Source organism: Nothobranchius furzeri, chromosome 8, assembly GCF_043380555.1.
Source record: "Nothobranchius furzeri strain GRZ-AD chromosome 8, NfurGRZ-RIMD1, whole genome shotgun sequence".
NCBI classification, from domain to species: domain Eukaryota; kingdom Metazoa; phylum Chordata; class Actinopteri; order Cyprinodontiformes; family Nothobranchiidae; genus Nothobranchius; species Nothobranchius furzeri.
The window spans coordinates 50,283,436-50,297,153 of NC_091748.1; the positions used below are offsets into that span (position 1 = coordinate 50,283,436).

At 41.3% G+C, this 13,718-nt stretch overlaps 1 protein-coding gene across 1 annotated transcript in view; it reads left to right on the top strand.

Moving 5' to 3' along the window:
- The window catches only part of fgf22 (fibroblast growth factor 22), a 43,052-nt gene that overhangs the window by 999 nt on the left and 28,335 nt on the right, over positions 1–13,718 (top strand). The window lies entirely within an intron of this gene.

Sequence of the window (13,718 nt, forward strand, 5' to 3'; positions counted from 1 at the left end):
GCTCACATGGAACTATGTTTGGTATGAGTGCCAGGACACCCTGTGGTATTCATACTTTTAGTTTTATGGCTGAACTTTGCTATCTCTTCTCTTTTATAGCAGTTCATTGGGATCTCCTGTGGTTATATCACAGCTGAGCTATTTGTGTTGTGTTTTGAGCCGGAGAGAGGCATTGCTAAGTAAGAAGGGAATACCCTTGTGTAGAGATGGACTAATGGGACAGCAGTTACCGTGGACAGACATTGAGCATCAGTTGGTGGTGTGCATAGGGCTTTGAGTTTCCCCTGCTAGCAGCATGTCAGACCTATTTAGTAGCAGGTGTAAACCGAAGTGCATTTTTAAAAAATAATGTAAACACAAAATCAAGGTTGTTGTTTTTTCATCACTCATCTTCTTAGTACTTGTGCAGATTCACAGCTCTTTCAGGTCTCCAACACTACAACTCATGTTGTTGCGTTACTTAGGCAAACATGGTCCATAGTGAACTCTTCTGGAGGAGTTGTGCGTCCTCACCGTGTCCATCAATGGATGTCTTTCAGATGCTCGACCGCCTCAAATGTAGTGAGGCTGGCCATGATCTGACCTCCCTCCGTTAGTCACCGGCTGACCAAATGATTGGAAAGCCCTTAGAGACATTTTTGCCTTTGACGGTAATATTTATGCGTTTGGTTGTTTTTACCTTTTTATACAAGTGGGTGAGTCAGACTTTTTTCCACACAGCTACTGAAGGGGGGAAGAGCAGCTGCTGGGTCCGGTCAACAGGCCACTCAGTCTGTTAGCAAGCTCTAAACGACAGACTAAATGACATTTGTTAACCTGTCAGGATGAGGCTCCAGGCGGCATCTTCAAAAGACTAAAATACGTTAGGTGTAAATTCTAGTTTGGATGAATTATTGCTGTGTAAATATATGTTCCACCCAAGTTTTGTTCCACCTGAGTTTTGATTTTTTTTGCTTCTTTCTCATTTAGAAGTGTAACTTTGTAACATAATTTTTACTTAACGAGCAATCCCGTTACATGTAATATCTTTATTATTTCCACTATAATTTCTTTTAGGCATTTGCAAAAAGTTTAAACACATAGCTTTACACTGAGCAGAGGACAGTGCAAAACAAGCGGTTATGTAGATTTTGCCGTAAATGCAACAAAATGGATCTTGTGGTTAGCCGGTGGTTGGGCCTCACATCGAGAAAAATCTGGTTTGAGGTCTTTATTCTTCTGTAAGCCACATAAGTAGCCTCTCAAGTATGGTTACTCTGACGATTAGAGTTGCAGGACAGGCAGGAAGTAGATATTTGATGACAAAAGAAGTGATAATTAAATTAGACAGCAAAAAGTGTGAAAATAAAGAAGGAAAGATTTATTTTTGGACATCTATTATTTTCTTTTATTCAAATTTAAGGCGCAGAGATGCAGATTGGGTTAGGTAGATATTATAAATAACGCCTTCTTTTTTACTGACACTTTTGTAAGATGTAGCATTTCCTGGTACTGTTACGCATCTGCCCTGCAGCCTGTGTAGCCCTCACACTCCTGTCGACACAGCCCTATTACCCCAACAGCCTGCTACACCCAGGCCCTTTCACCCCCACCCCACTCAATTTTTCCAGCCTCAACTCCCAGCTCCCTCTCAGGTGCAAAAACAGTTGGAATTAGTCAACAGGGTCTCTGCTAATTGAGCTTGGAAAATATTGTATCAGTCCCGGTGGATCAGGGCCATGGAACAGCTGAGGGAAGAGGTGAAAGGGAGAAAGACTGACTTAGATGGATGGAGAGTTTAAAGGGATTAGTGACTTGAAAGAAGATAGGAAAGAAAAGTAATGCATTTTTGCTTCTACCTCTATTAAGGTTGACTTTAAACAGACATTTTCTACATTAATGAGTTAATATTCTACCCATTAGTCTTTCAAAGCATTCTTAAATTTAAAATTGAGGGACGGAGAGAATAAGTTGTATACACAATTATTACAAAGTGTTGAAAAACAATACAGAATAAGATTTGTGTAAAATTCAAAGTGATGCAAGAAAAAATGTTCTGCCTTAAGTGTACACAGGGACTAGCATACACAATCACTCTGAAACACCAACGCTACAGCTACAGTAATTCCTGTGGTTTGTTATCAGCATCGAGCAAGTCATAAACTCACCAGACATTTATCTGAAAGCATTTGTTAATCAGAGTAGACTGATAGAAATCAAGACAAATCATGCTCCGTGCAAGCTTGATCTAAATATAGATCTGTCAGTGCATGATTACAGCTATCATAGCTGTTACTAAAAATAACTCGTAGGACTAGTCAGTCAAAGGCACAAAGTACTAATTTTACAGGACCAAAAAAGGAGGACTTCTACATATTTTTCTTATGACCTAATGCAGAGCTGAAATTATTTAAAAAAAACGATCAAGGGGGAAAACACACCCAAATGTTTACAAAAGCCAAAGAGGCAGGTACGCATCATATCCTGTCCTGGGTCATCGGCCATAGTGAGCTAATTAGTGCTGCGACACAGCAGCTGCACCGCCACACCCAGCCACTGGTTCAGGATCAATTACCAAATACTGAGTCCCATTTCTGAAAAGATGTGGAATTATAGATTTCAATTAGAAGCTCGTTTTCTTTTTATATTCTCCATTTTGTTTTGTTTCCTAATTTTTCTCGGCACACCACAACATGGAAAACTGTCGGCGCTTTCATCACATTTGAACGGATGGCGTGTCACATTTTGGGTGTGAAAGGCAAGCTCAGCGTCTATGTGGTGTCACCCTTTTAGTAAATAAGGTCACTCACCACACAGCTACAGCTGCAGAAGTCACCGTGTTCAGCCTTCCTCTGCCATCAGCAGCTGTGAACCTCTGGGCGTGCTGTATTTATGAGTTTTCCTATGCAGTGCAACACATTTCTGTTCTATCCAAGAGTTTTCCGACTTTTCTGGTGTATTTAACTTGGAAGAAAACCCCGGAGAAAAAAATTGCTACATTCTGTATTTGTTGGGGAAATTATCCAAACTTGTTGAGGAAGGGGGAAGCTGTCAGTCAGGATAGAAGACTGACATGACTTTGACCATCGATAAAGAAAGAAGGATAAGTTTTGACTAAAGCTGTAGGGAAAAAAAGAATAAATGGTAAAAATCGTACAATAATTTTAAGTTAAAACAAAGTTGGTTGAAACTTTAAGTTCCATATCCTGCTAAAATCATTATATCTTACTGAAGGAATATTTTCTGTCATTTTGAAGTGTATTTCTGCACAACATAATAAACTGTTCTTACATCACCAATTAGACATGGCTATCTGAAAGGCTTCTGTTTGGAAAAATAGAGTTTACATCCGGCAGGCTAAATGAGCTAACATCTAATCTGACTACAGTCAAGATCAAAACGGAAAAATTAGTCTGAAAACAGTTTAAATATCCACAACTTCACATTTGTTCATATTGTAGCTTTTTAAAACCCTTTGATCACCAATCATTTGATGTAACATGCAACTCTATGGTTATCTAGTGTTAAAGGAGCAATAAGTAAGAATTCTACAGTGAAATATTCACAAAAACAGCAAATGTTGCAACCATGTTGGAAGGAAGTTTACACTAAAACAGATTTCATTCTCAGCTAGCTGGGGGGTTGCCAGTTTTCTCCTTTCAAATGACGTAAGAGGGAAAAGGTTACTATTTAGATAAGTGAGTGAGGGCTAGTCATGTCTCTGGTGAGCTAAAGCTGCAGTGCCAACATTTTTTATTCGACACTGGCCGGCAAAGAGCTTCAGAGTTATTTAAAGAATTGAAGCCAGCAAACCAGAGTGACCCAGAAGTTATTTCTTGTGTCCCTAAGAAGTCTCGGCATTCAATTGTTTTACTTGAATATTAGGTGAAGCAGGCTAGAGGTTAATTTTGAGCTAACAATGCTAACGGTGAATTAGGAACAGTCAGCTCTAAAAACATCTCACACTACTTTTTCAACCAACAACTCAATAGTACAGTGAAATGTGTGTGTGAAGTGAATAATGAGTCAATAGTGAAGTTTTATTTCCTTTAATGAGTCGTCAAAACTATAATAACAAGCTAACAGCAAGACGGCAAAACTTCCTTCAACGCCAGAGAAAAGTTACTATAATAATTGAATATTAAATGGACTGTATTTGATATAGCATCATGTAGAGTCCTAGATCCTCCCAAGGGGCAGGCATTCACCCATGCACACATACTGGTGGTGATGAGCTACAATGTAGCCAGAGAGGAAGGCTGCCAAACACTAGCACCACTAGTCCCTAGCATGTTAAGTGTCTTACCCAAGTACACAACGGCAGCGCTCTCTGCCAGTAGCTGGGATTTATCCTACAACCCTCTGAATACTGGACAGCCTGCTCTACCTCGTTTGCTACAGCTGCCCCCAGGGCTGGACTGGGACCAAACTATCAGCCCTGGCATTTTTACAAATCGTCGGCCCTCTCCATTGGGAGAGCAGTGGGGGTGGGGAGTGTTGCCGCACGCGGGCTCGTCTCTAGACCGAATGGGAGATCTAATATGGACTGGGACTGTTAAATTACAAACAGGGCCGACCGCTGCGACTGGGAGCCCTGGCCTTCCAGATCAGCTCACTTTCCATGGGCGGACATCAGCGGGACATTAGCTACATGTTAACGCTGTAAAAGAACTCCTATGTCATTGCTTTACCGTGTTTTTCTTTCTAAGAACACCAGGAAAAACTCTGCTAGCTTCAGGTTACCATGTAGCTAATGTTCTGCAGATCACCAACTGTGGAGTAGTGTCGGCCCAAGCTGGGCAAGCAGCCCACTTGGCTAAGCGGCCCACCGGGACAATGCCAGAATGCCAGATAGGCCAGTCCACCCCTGGCTGCCCCTATGTGCTCTTTACCATAAAACACTCTACCAACACCAGCTATGACAATGTATTTATTTACTTATCAACTTACAATGACTCGCCTTCGCTCACCATCTAGAATCTTCCGGTGCTGATCCGTGACTGGCAACAGCACATTAAACTCCATGATTGGCAGTGAGAAAGAGATCCTTTGCTCAAAAAAATTGAATGCAGTAACCAAATTTGATCACAGGGTGTCATTCTTACATCATTCTAACATATTGCACCTTTAACTCCAACTAAACATCCATAATTTTTATGCTGAAATAGCAATGAAATGTGAAAGCTGTATTAAGGTTTGAGAAACTCAAATTTGACTAGAAGTATCTGAGTCATTTTCATGTGAGCACATAATAATGACCAAAAATACCTTTTTAAAGGTACTTGAAGTAAACATGACATCCTATGGTCAAATAAGTACTGAAGTTGATATTTGAAAATAAACAAGTCTGCACTCAGTGGGCTTGTTTGAGTTTGATGGCTGTTACCAGTTACAAATCAGCATCAGAAGATAGATGGCAAAAACAGACAAGCCCCCAGCCAGATGAGAAGGGACATTAAACTGTTTAGTGATTATTTACCCATGACATTCTTACTTATTGTACTTTTAAGTATAATGACATGGCATGAAAACACAAGTAGATGCTGTTATTGCAAAAGATATTGCGATACACGTGTTATTTCAAAACTCCTTAAAGTGACAATGTGTAGTTTTTACCACTAATCTCTGGAAATACCCATCTGAATGTTGTTGTAATTGAATTAAAAGATGCCCAGTTGATGAAAAATATTGGCGGTTTCATGGACGTAATTTTCACTTTAGAAGTAGGGGGGGACACGGAGGGGGGTGGGGGGTGGGGTGTCTTTACAGTATGTTCTAATGGGAAACAGCCTTATACACAAACGGTTTTTTTCCGCTTGGTCCTAGAGCTCAACTAGTGTCAATTTAATATAAAGTAATATTGTTTTTGGATGGTAAAAGGTGCAGGGGTCGAAACTTGACTTTGGAAAAAGTGTGTGTGTGTGTGGGGGGGGGGGGGGGGGGGCACCCCCCCCCCCCAAAAAAAATTACGTCCATGGGTGGTTTAATAACATATAACCAAAAAAATCTCTTCTAAAATAAATGGAGAGGGTCAACATTTCTGGGCGATGTCATATTGGATGCCATATATCCTTCTACGGAAGCCCGTGAGGACAAAACACATTTACTGATTTATAACAAATGGTTACAAACTTTCACCATTAATAAACATTGTTGTTTTACTAATTTGCCTCTCCAATCATTGCAAGTGATGAAAGGGAATCTGATGTTCTTGGTATTTTGCTGAAAGTTGCACTCCCAGGGATTTTTGACCCTAATGTTAAGGTCTTACTTGAACACTAAAGTAATGCTTGCATGCAGACATTTAGGTATGTGCTGCCCCCTATCATCAGGGAAACTGCACACGGTCACTTTAAAAACATTTCTGTCATCATCAACTCTCATGTTATCTGCAAACTGCTCTTTGAGCAGAGATGGCTCTCACACAGCAACCAGTCCACATCACTAAATGTTCCACGCTCCCTACCATTTCAAAGGTGTAAGGAAGTTTACTCTGGCTTGATCCGTCTTCGTCCTCACCATAACTCATCTTTCATTTAGATGGCACTCAGATGAGGACTTAATCTGCTGCATCGAGACAGGCTGCAGAGGGAAGCACCTGGCCGAAGGAACAGCTTTGGTGTTTTGAATCTGGAGAACACGCACATTAATGAGTCTTGGAGACGGACTGGGCTGTGCCCTGCTCTGCATTGAGGTGGAAATTAAAGGCCAGAGAGGAGCGCTGGATCTCTTCCCGTTGCTCATTAGGCGTTGAGATTTTCCTCTGGGTTGTCTCAACCGTGTTGGGATTTGTGGACATTTTGGATGCCAACAGGAGGGTCAAATCTCACAAAATAATTTTTTTTAATTAAAAAGCTTTGGGAGGAACAACTTTAAAAATCCATCACTTGTTACTGTTATGGAAAGAAAATACATTAAACAATGCCAAAAGGTTAGCCTGCATGCATTTAGAACATGCCTTGATGGTACACCTTTCCTGGGAAATTTGCAAGACAAGAGTGTCAGTACCAGCTCAATTAGACGAGCGTCTCTGCCAGCAGGGTTTGATGTCTTCAATGGACTCTGGAAATGTTGCAATTGGTAGCTACCACCTATTAGCAGCATGGCTCTGGCTCCTCTCTTGAACTTAATGGGTTCATCAGCAGGTTTATAGAGTTTGACTTTGGCTCTGGCAGCCATTTCCCTCCTGACACCACTCAGTTCTGAACATCCTGTGGGTGTGAAGGCAACACAAAGACTTCACAGTGACCAGCCTGAAGCTTTTGATCCCAAAGGTGTTCTCAGTGATATTAAAGGTTAGTGAGAAGCCGATAAATAACATCTAATAAATAATTGGGAGGCAATGTCAGACAGCATGTAAAGCTTAATTGTGGTTGAGAGAGTCTAAGGTCTCACTATTCAAATATAAACCAAGCCAGAAGAAACAGGCATGCTTTAAACTTTGGGCCTTTTCCCATGAACAGACTTTGTGCCCTGTCCAAAAGCTTCTGACTCAATTATTTCAATTCAATTCAATTCAATTTTATTTATATAGCGCCAAATCACGACAAGAGTCGTCTCAAGGCACTTCACATAATAAACATTCCAATTCAGGTCAGTTCATTAAGCCAATCAGAAATAATGTTTCCTATATAAGGAACCCAGCAAATTGCATCAAGTCACTGACGAGTGTCAGTGACTTTTCAGCAATCCTCATACTAAGCAAGCATAAAGCGACAGTGGAGAGGAAAACTCCCTTTTAACAGGAAGAAAAACTCTCTTTTAACAGGAAGAAACCTCCAGAGAATCCTGGCTCAGTATAAGCAGCCATCCTCCACGACTCACTGGGGATCGAGAAGACAGAGCACACACACAGACACGCACACGCACACACACACGCACGCACACGCACACACACACGCACACACACACGCACACGCGCGCGCGCACACACACACACACACACACACACACACACACACACACACACACACACACAAAGACAAAGTAATGTGTCTATAGTTATATTGTGATGTCTTAGTAAATATTCTATTTGGTGAGAGATAAAATTTATTGTATTTATCCTAGTGGATCTATAATTAAACGGATAAACTAGTAGTAGCACATCCAATGTCAAGGAAAGAAAAAAGTTATTATCAGGAGAGGGAGAATGTTTAAGTGGTTAGCAGCAGTGTGCTAGTCGATGGCCCCCTCCATGAGGCCACCACAGCTCAGCAGAACATCGTTGTAGCTTCTTCTGGGGAGATAAACACTTAAAGAGAAAATAAAGTTAACAGCTGAAATTGCAGAAAATAATACAGTTGATGAGCAGATTGTAAAAGAAAGCAGTAGAGTGTGAAAAGTGGTCAGTGTATCCTCCAGCAGTCTAAGCCTATAGCAGCATAACTACAGAGATAACTCTGGATAGTCTATCCAATTTAGATGGAGGCATGTTGGAGTCAGGGCAAGGGAGAGCCGTCTTTACCGACTGTACACTCCACCTCCCTCTACTCCCCCACTTGTCCTGATTTAGGCTAACATCAGATTTTAACCATAGGCCCTATCAAATAAAAATGTTTTAAGCCTAGTCTTAAAAGTAGACAAGGTGTCTGCCTCACGGACTAAAGCTGGGAGCTGGTTCCACAGGAAAGGAGCCTGATAACTAAAAGATCTGCCTCCCATCCTAATTTTAGATATTCTGGGAACCACCTGTAGACCTGCAGTCTGAGAGTGAAGTGCTCGGTTAGGAACATATGGAACAATCAGATCACTGATGTATGATGGAGCTTGATTATTAAGAGCTTATATGTGAGAAGAAGGATCTTAAAATCTATTCTGAATTTAACTGGTAGCTACCGTAGGGAAGCTAAGACAGGAGAGATATGATCTCTCTTTTTAATTCTCATCGGAACTCTAGCTGCAGCATTTTGGACAAGTTGAAGACTTTTAACTACATTCTGTGGACTTCCTGAGAGTAATGAATTACAGTAATCCAGACTTGATGTAATAAATGCATGAACTAGTTTTTCAGCATCACTCCTGGAAAGGATGCTTCTAATCTTAGCAATATTCTGAAGGTGGAAAAAGGAAATCCTGCAAACCTGTTTAACCTGGGATTTGAATGGCATGTCTTGGTCAAAGATAACACCAAGGTTCCTTACTTTGTTCTCGGAGATTAAAGTAATGCCATTCAGGTCAGGTGAATGACTGAGCAATTTCACCCCATAAGTCAGCACAAGGTCTAATGTATGATGGCAGGAGTGGGTGGAGCTATGTATTCTTTGAGTAAAACCAATTGAGTCTAAGATATTACTAAAGGCTACACTGAGGCTATCATTTTCAATGTCTAGATGAATATTAAAATCCCCCACTACAATGACCTTATCAGTATTTAGCACCAAATCAGATAAAAAATCAGAGATCTGATCCAAAAACTCAGAGTAAGGGCCTGGTGGACAATATAAAATTACAAACGAGTGGTTTTACAGTTTTGCAATCTGGATTAAGAAAACTAAGAATAAGATGTTCGAACGAACTGTAACTATTAATCTGTAAGGGACTGATTAATAAGTCCGAATGAATAATGGTTGCTACTCCTCCTCCTCGCCCTGTACTTCAAGCAATATGATGATTTAAATAATTTGAAGGAGTCGACTCGTTTAAGCTAACATAGTCCTCTTGCTGCGGCCAGGATTCTGTGAGAGAGAGCAAAGAGATCTGATTATCACAAATCAAGTCATTAACTCATTCACTGCCAGCCGTTTCCTGATCACTGACGGCCTTCGCTGCCAGCGCTTCTCACCGTTTTTACTGTTTTTTTAAGAGTCACAGAACGTGGCGCGCTAGCATGATGTCAATGCCAAAACAATCAAAACAAAGAGGAGACTCACCTCTTACATCAGGAAGAGTCCGCGTGTTTCGAGCGTTATCCGTTCTTTCATAATCCGTTGTCGAATTGTGATTGGCAGACGCTTTTCCGGTTCGCGCCTCACTTTTTTTTTTACAGGAACGGCCCAAAACGATCTCTTAACACATGGATGTGTTGCTTCCTGATCATGTGATCTGTGACGTATGCGGATGAAGATCGGCTTCAGGGCTGAGATGTTTGTTCTCTCAGCGCGGGGGCTTGTTCCGAAGCTCAAACAGTAAAAAAATGCAAATCATTGGCAGTGAAAGGTTGGATCTAAAATGGCGACTTTAGTCGTCAATGGCTGTGAATGAGTTAACTAACAAAGTCTTAGAAAAATGGATCTAATGTTCAACAACCCAAATTTAATTTTTCTAGTTTTCTGCTCAGTTGAATTTGTTCTAATATTTATGAGATGTCCATGATTTGCTTTATTAAGCCTGATATTTAATCTGTGTGATTTTGGCCGTGGGCAGGACACTGTCTCTATGGGGTAGTGGATGGGTAACAGTACAGAAGCTGCAGAGGGGTGGGTTAAACTACGACTTTGCTTCCTGGTCTGGACCCTGGGTTGTCATGGAGGACTAATAAAACTGGTCATGTTCCTAGAAAGAAGAGGTGCTCCATCCAAAGAGGGATGGATGCCGTCTCTTAGCATCAGACCAGGTTTTCCCCAAAAAGTTTTCCAGTTATCAATGTAGCCCACGTTGTTTTCAGGACACCACCTAGACAACCAGCGGTTGAAGGATAGCATGTGGCTAAACACGTCGTCACTGGTCCGATCAGGCAGGGGGCCAGAGAAAATTACGGAGTCCGACATTGTTTTGGCCAACTTACACACTGAAGCAACATTAATTTTAGTGACCTCCAATTGGCGTAACCGGGTGTCGTTACAGCCAGCGTGAATAACAATCGTACTGTATTCACGCTTATCCTTAGCCAGCAGTTTCAGATAAGATTTAATGTTGCCCGCTCTGGCCCCAGGTAAACATTTAACTATGGTTGCTGGAGCCTCTAATGCCACGTTTCTGACTATGGAGCTGCCAATGATCAGAGTCGGCTTGTCAGTGGGTGTGTCACTGAGCGGAGAAAATCTGTTGGAAACGTGGACGGGTTGGTGGTGGCCCATGGGCTGGGTTCTATGCTTCCTGCGTACCGTCACCCAGCCGGCCTGAGGTCCCAGCTGCTCGGGTTCTGCTGGAGGATTGCTACGGGGTTGTTCTGAGCTAGTTAGCCCCGCGCTAGCTAACAGCGCGGAGCGGGGACTCCAATTCCGACACCCTCGCCTCCAAAGCTACAAAAATGCTACATTTATTACACGTACCATTATCGCTAAAGGAGGCAGAGGAGTAACTAAACATCTGACACAGAGAGCAAGAGATAGGAGACGGAGAAGCAGAGACAGAAGTAGCCGTAGCCGTGCTGAGGCTAAGCTAACTGGACAAGCAAACTGTTCAACACCAAGTAAACTGCATATGAACTCAAATGGTTCCCTAAAAGCTAGGTGGAACAACAGAAAATGTATGTTTTAGCGTGCTTATGTGCTGCAATAACTCAGAGATATCCTAGTACAGAGAAATTAAATCAGTTTTAGCAAGCCCCAAACACCAAACAGCTACACGTAGTGCAACACTGAAAACAGGAAACAGGAAACGCCTTACCACCGGGTGCAGCCAATCAGCAATCAACCCGCTAAACAACCATTTAGGTGCTTTAAACACCTGCGTAACAAGCAACAGTTAAATTACTCTGGAGTAATGCATGTCTGACCAGTGGCAGCGCCAGGGAGGTGCTATAGCTACCCCTGGATTAGTCATTGCACCCCCATAGCACCCCCAAGTAAATATTAGATTTTTTTTCACAATTTAATTTTAATTTAACATGTGGATGTGATAATATGTAACATACAACACAAAAATAATCAGTAAATTATCACATAGATAGTAAAAACTTAAACCAAAACAGGAAATTGATGTTAACCTTTGACCTCATTTTCCACCTGCGAACGAGTGAAAGGCAGAGCTAGTGTAAAATGGATTGGTTTTTGTTGCCCAAATTTCGACGGGTTCAGTCAGAAACGAATGAATCTTTGGAAGTGATCTCAGACCCACAAAAACCTACGGATCTGGATGAAGAGAGTCAACCCTCAACCGCCGCAGCAGTTGAGGGTTTTGCCGCGGGAAATGCTAACACTGACGTTAGCTAACCTTGCAACACTATAGATGGTTTTCTGTGTGGCTGTATGCGTTTATGATTTCATGGAAAAGTCAGCGATTTTTCTTTTGTTTATGATGTATATTAATGATTGTTTCAGGTGTTGTTGAGGTTTTGTGCACGCATGTGTATCTGCTAGAGTAGAAGGTGTTTTAGAGAACAATAGGCACGCATGACCACTTCCTTCATAGCACCCTCAACAAAAAGACTAGCTCCTTCATAGCACCTGCAGAAAAAAAAAAATTCTGGAGCCGCCACTGCGTCTGACCACAGTCACAGCCAAGCAGTGAGGTTTTAATGTGAGAAGTGAGGCAGAGCTTTTCTTCAGGGAGGACATTAGTTCAGTTATCACCAGAGTGTGCTTAATGTGTCAAGTGACAGGTGGATTTAACTCATACTTTTTAGAAATTGTGTTTGAAATGTTCACAACAGAGCTAACTTTACTCACATCTTGAACAAAACACACAGACTGAGATAGCCCCACAGAAACAGTGGAAACAGGACTCGCCCCAACCCCTCCAAAAAGCCCTCTCACCTTGTCTCCCCATGACCTGGACAGGTTTTAAATACCAGCTTGTGAATTGAAAAAGTTTAAAAATACATTCATAAATGCAGCTGAGGTGGATAATGTTACACAGAAACAAAAGTGTGAATTTTTAGTCCAAAACTAAAAAAAAACCTAGAGTTAGGAAGGCTCTACACCTGTTGCCCTTCCTGTACAGTATGGTCATAAATTATAAAGCAAGGAGAGACAATAGAATCCAACTCTTACAGTCGGGCTCTGCATCTCTTTTGATGCTTTGGAAGCTTTAGATTACCAGAATAAAGTGACTTTTCACAAATTTTCATCTGTGCCACAAACAAATCGACCCCAGCTGCCTGAAAGGCTAAACATGGACTTGTGGCAATCTGGCCAAAAGATGTTTGTCTGTGATCAACAGTGATTTACTACAACTGTTTAAGATCACTGATAACTAAATAAACTCATATAAAACTCAGCTCATGTAGCTACGAGCTAACTGAGCTAACCAAAACTAACAGGTTGGCAAGGGCAGAAATCCGCGGTTGGGAGGAGGGGAGCATTCAGCTAGCTGTCCGTCTGAAGGACATAATTTCAAGCTTTAATTACATCTAAATGGATGTGGTACGACACCCTACCCTCATCAGATTTGTCATGATGGTAAACTTGATCTATGAAACCATTCTTAGTTCTACTGTGAAACTGGCATTTTAACATGGTAGTCAACAGGAATTTGCTCCTTTCTGGAGCCAGCCAATAGCAGATGAGAGATGATGTGACAAAAGCAAACACATAGGTTCCTATCACTTTTAGAGCATCATTTCATCTGAACACACCGGGTCTCTCTTCAAACAATGATAACGTACACATTTTTTTAAATCTTGGAACACAAACAAAACGTGCTTATAAAAGACAGCTTTGGAATATATGATAAACACATTTTGGTTTCTGAATATGCAGCATTGTGCAAAATCTTAAGATGGTTTTGTTTGTTTTAATGAAAGTTGCAGCTAATAGAATTTAGAATGATGTACATAATAAATCACAATTAATTATCGCAAGTGTTTTCCAGGTCTTTCTTGAGAATTGTTAATCGTGTTATTACTAAAACTTTTTATT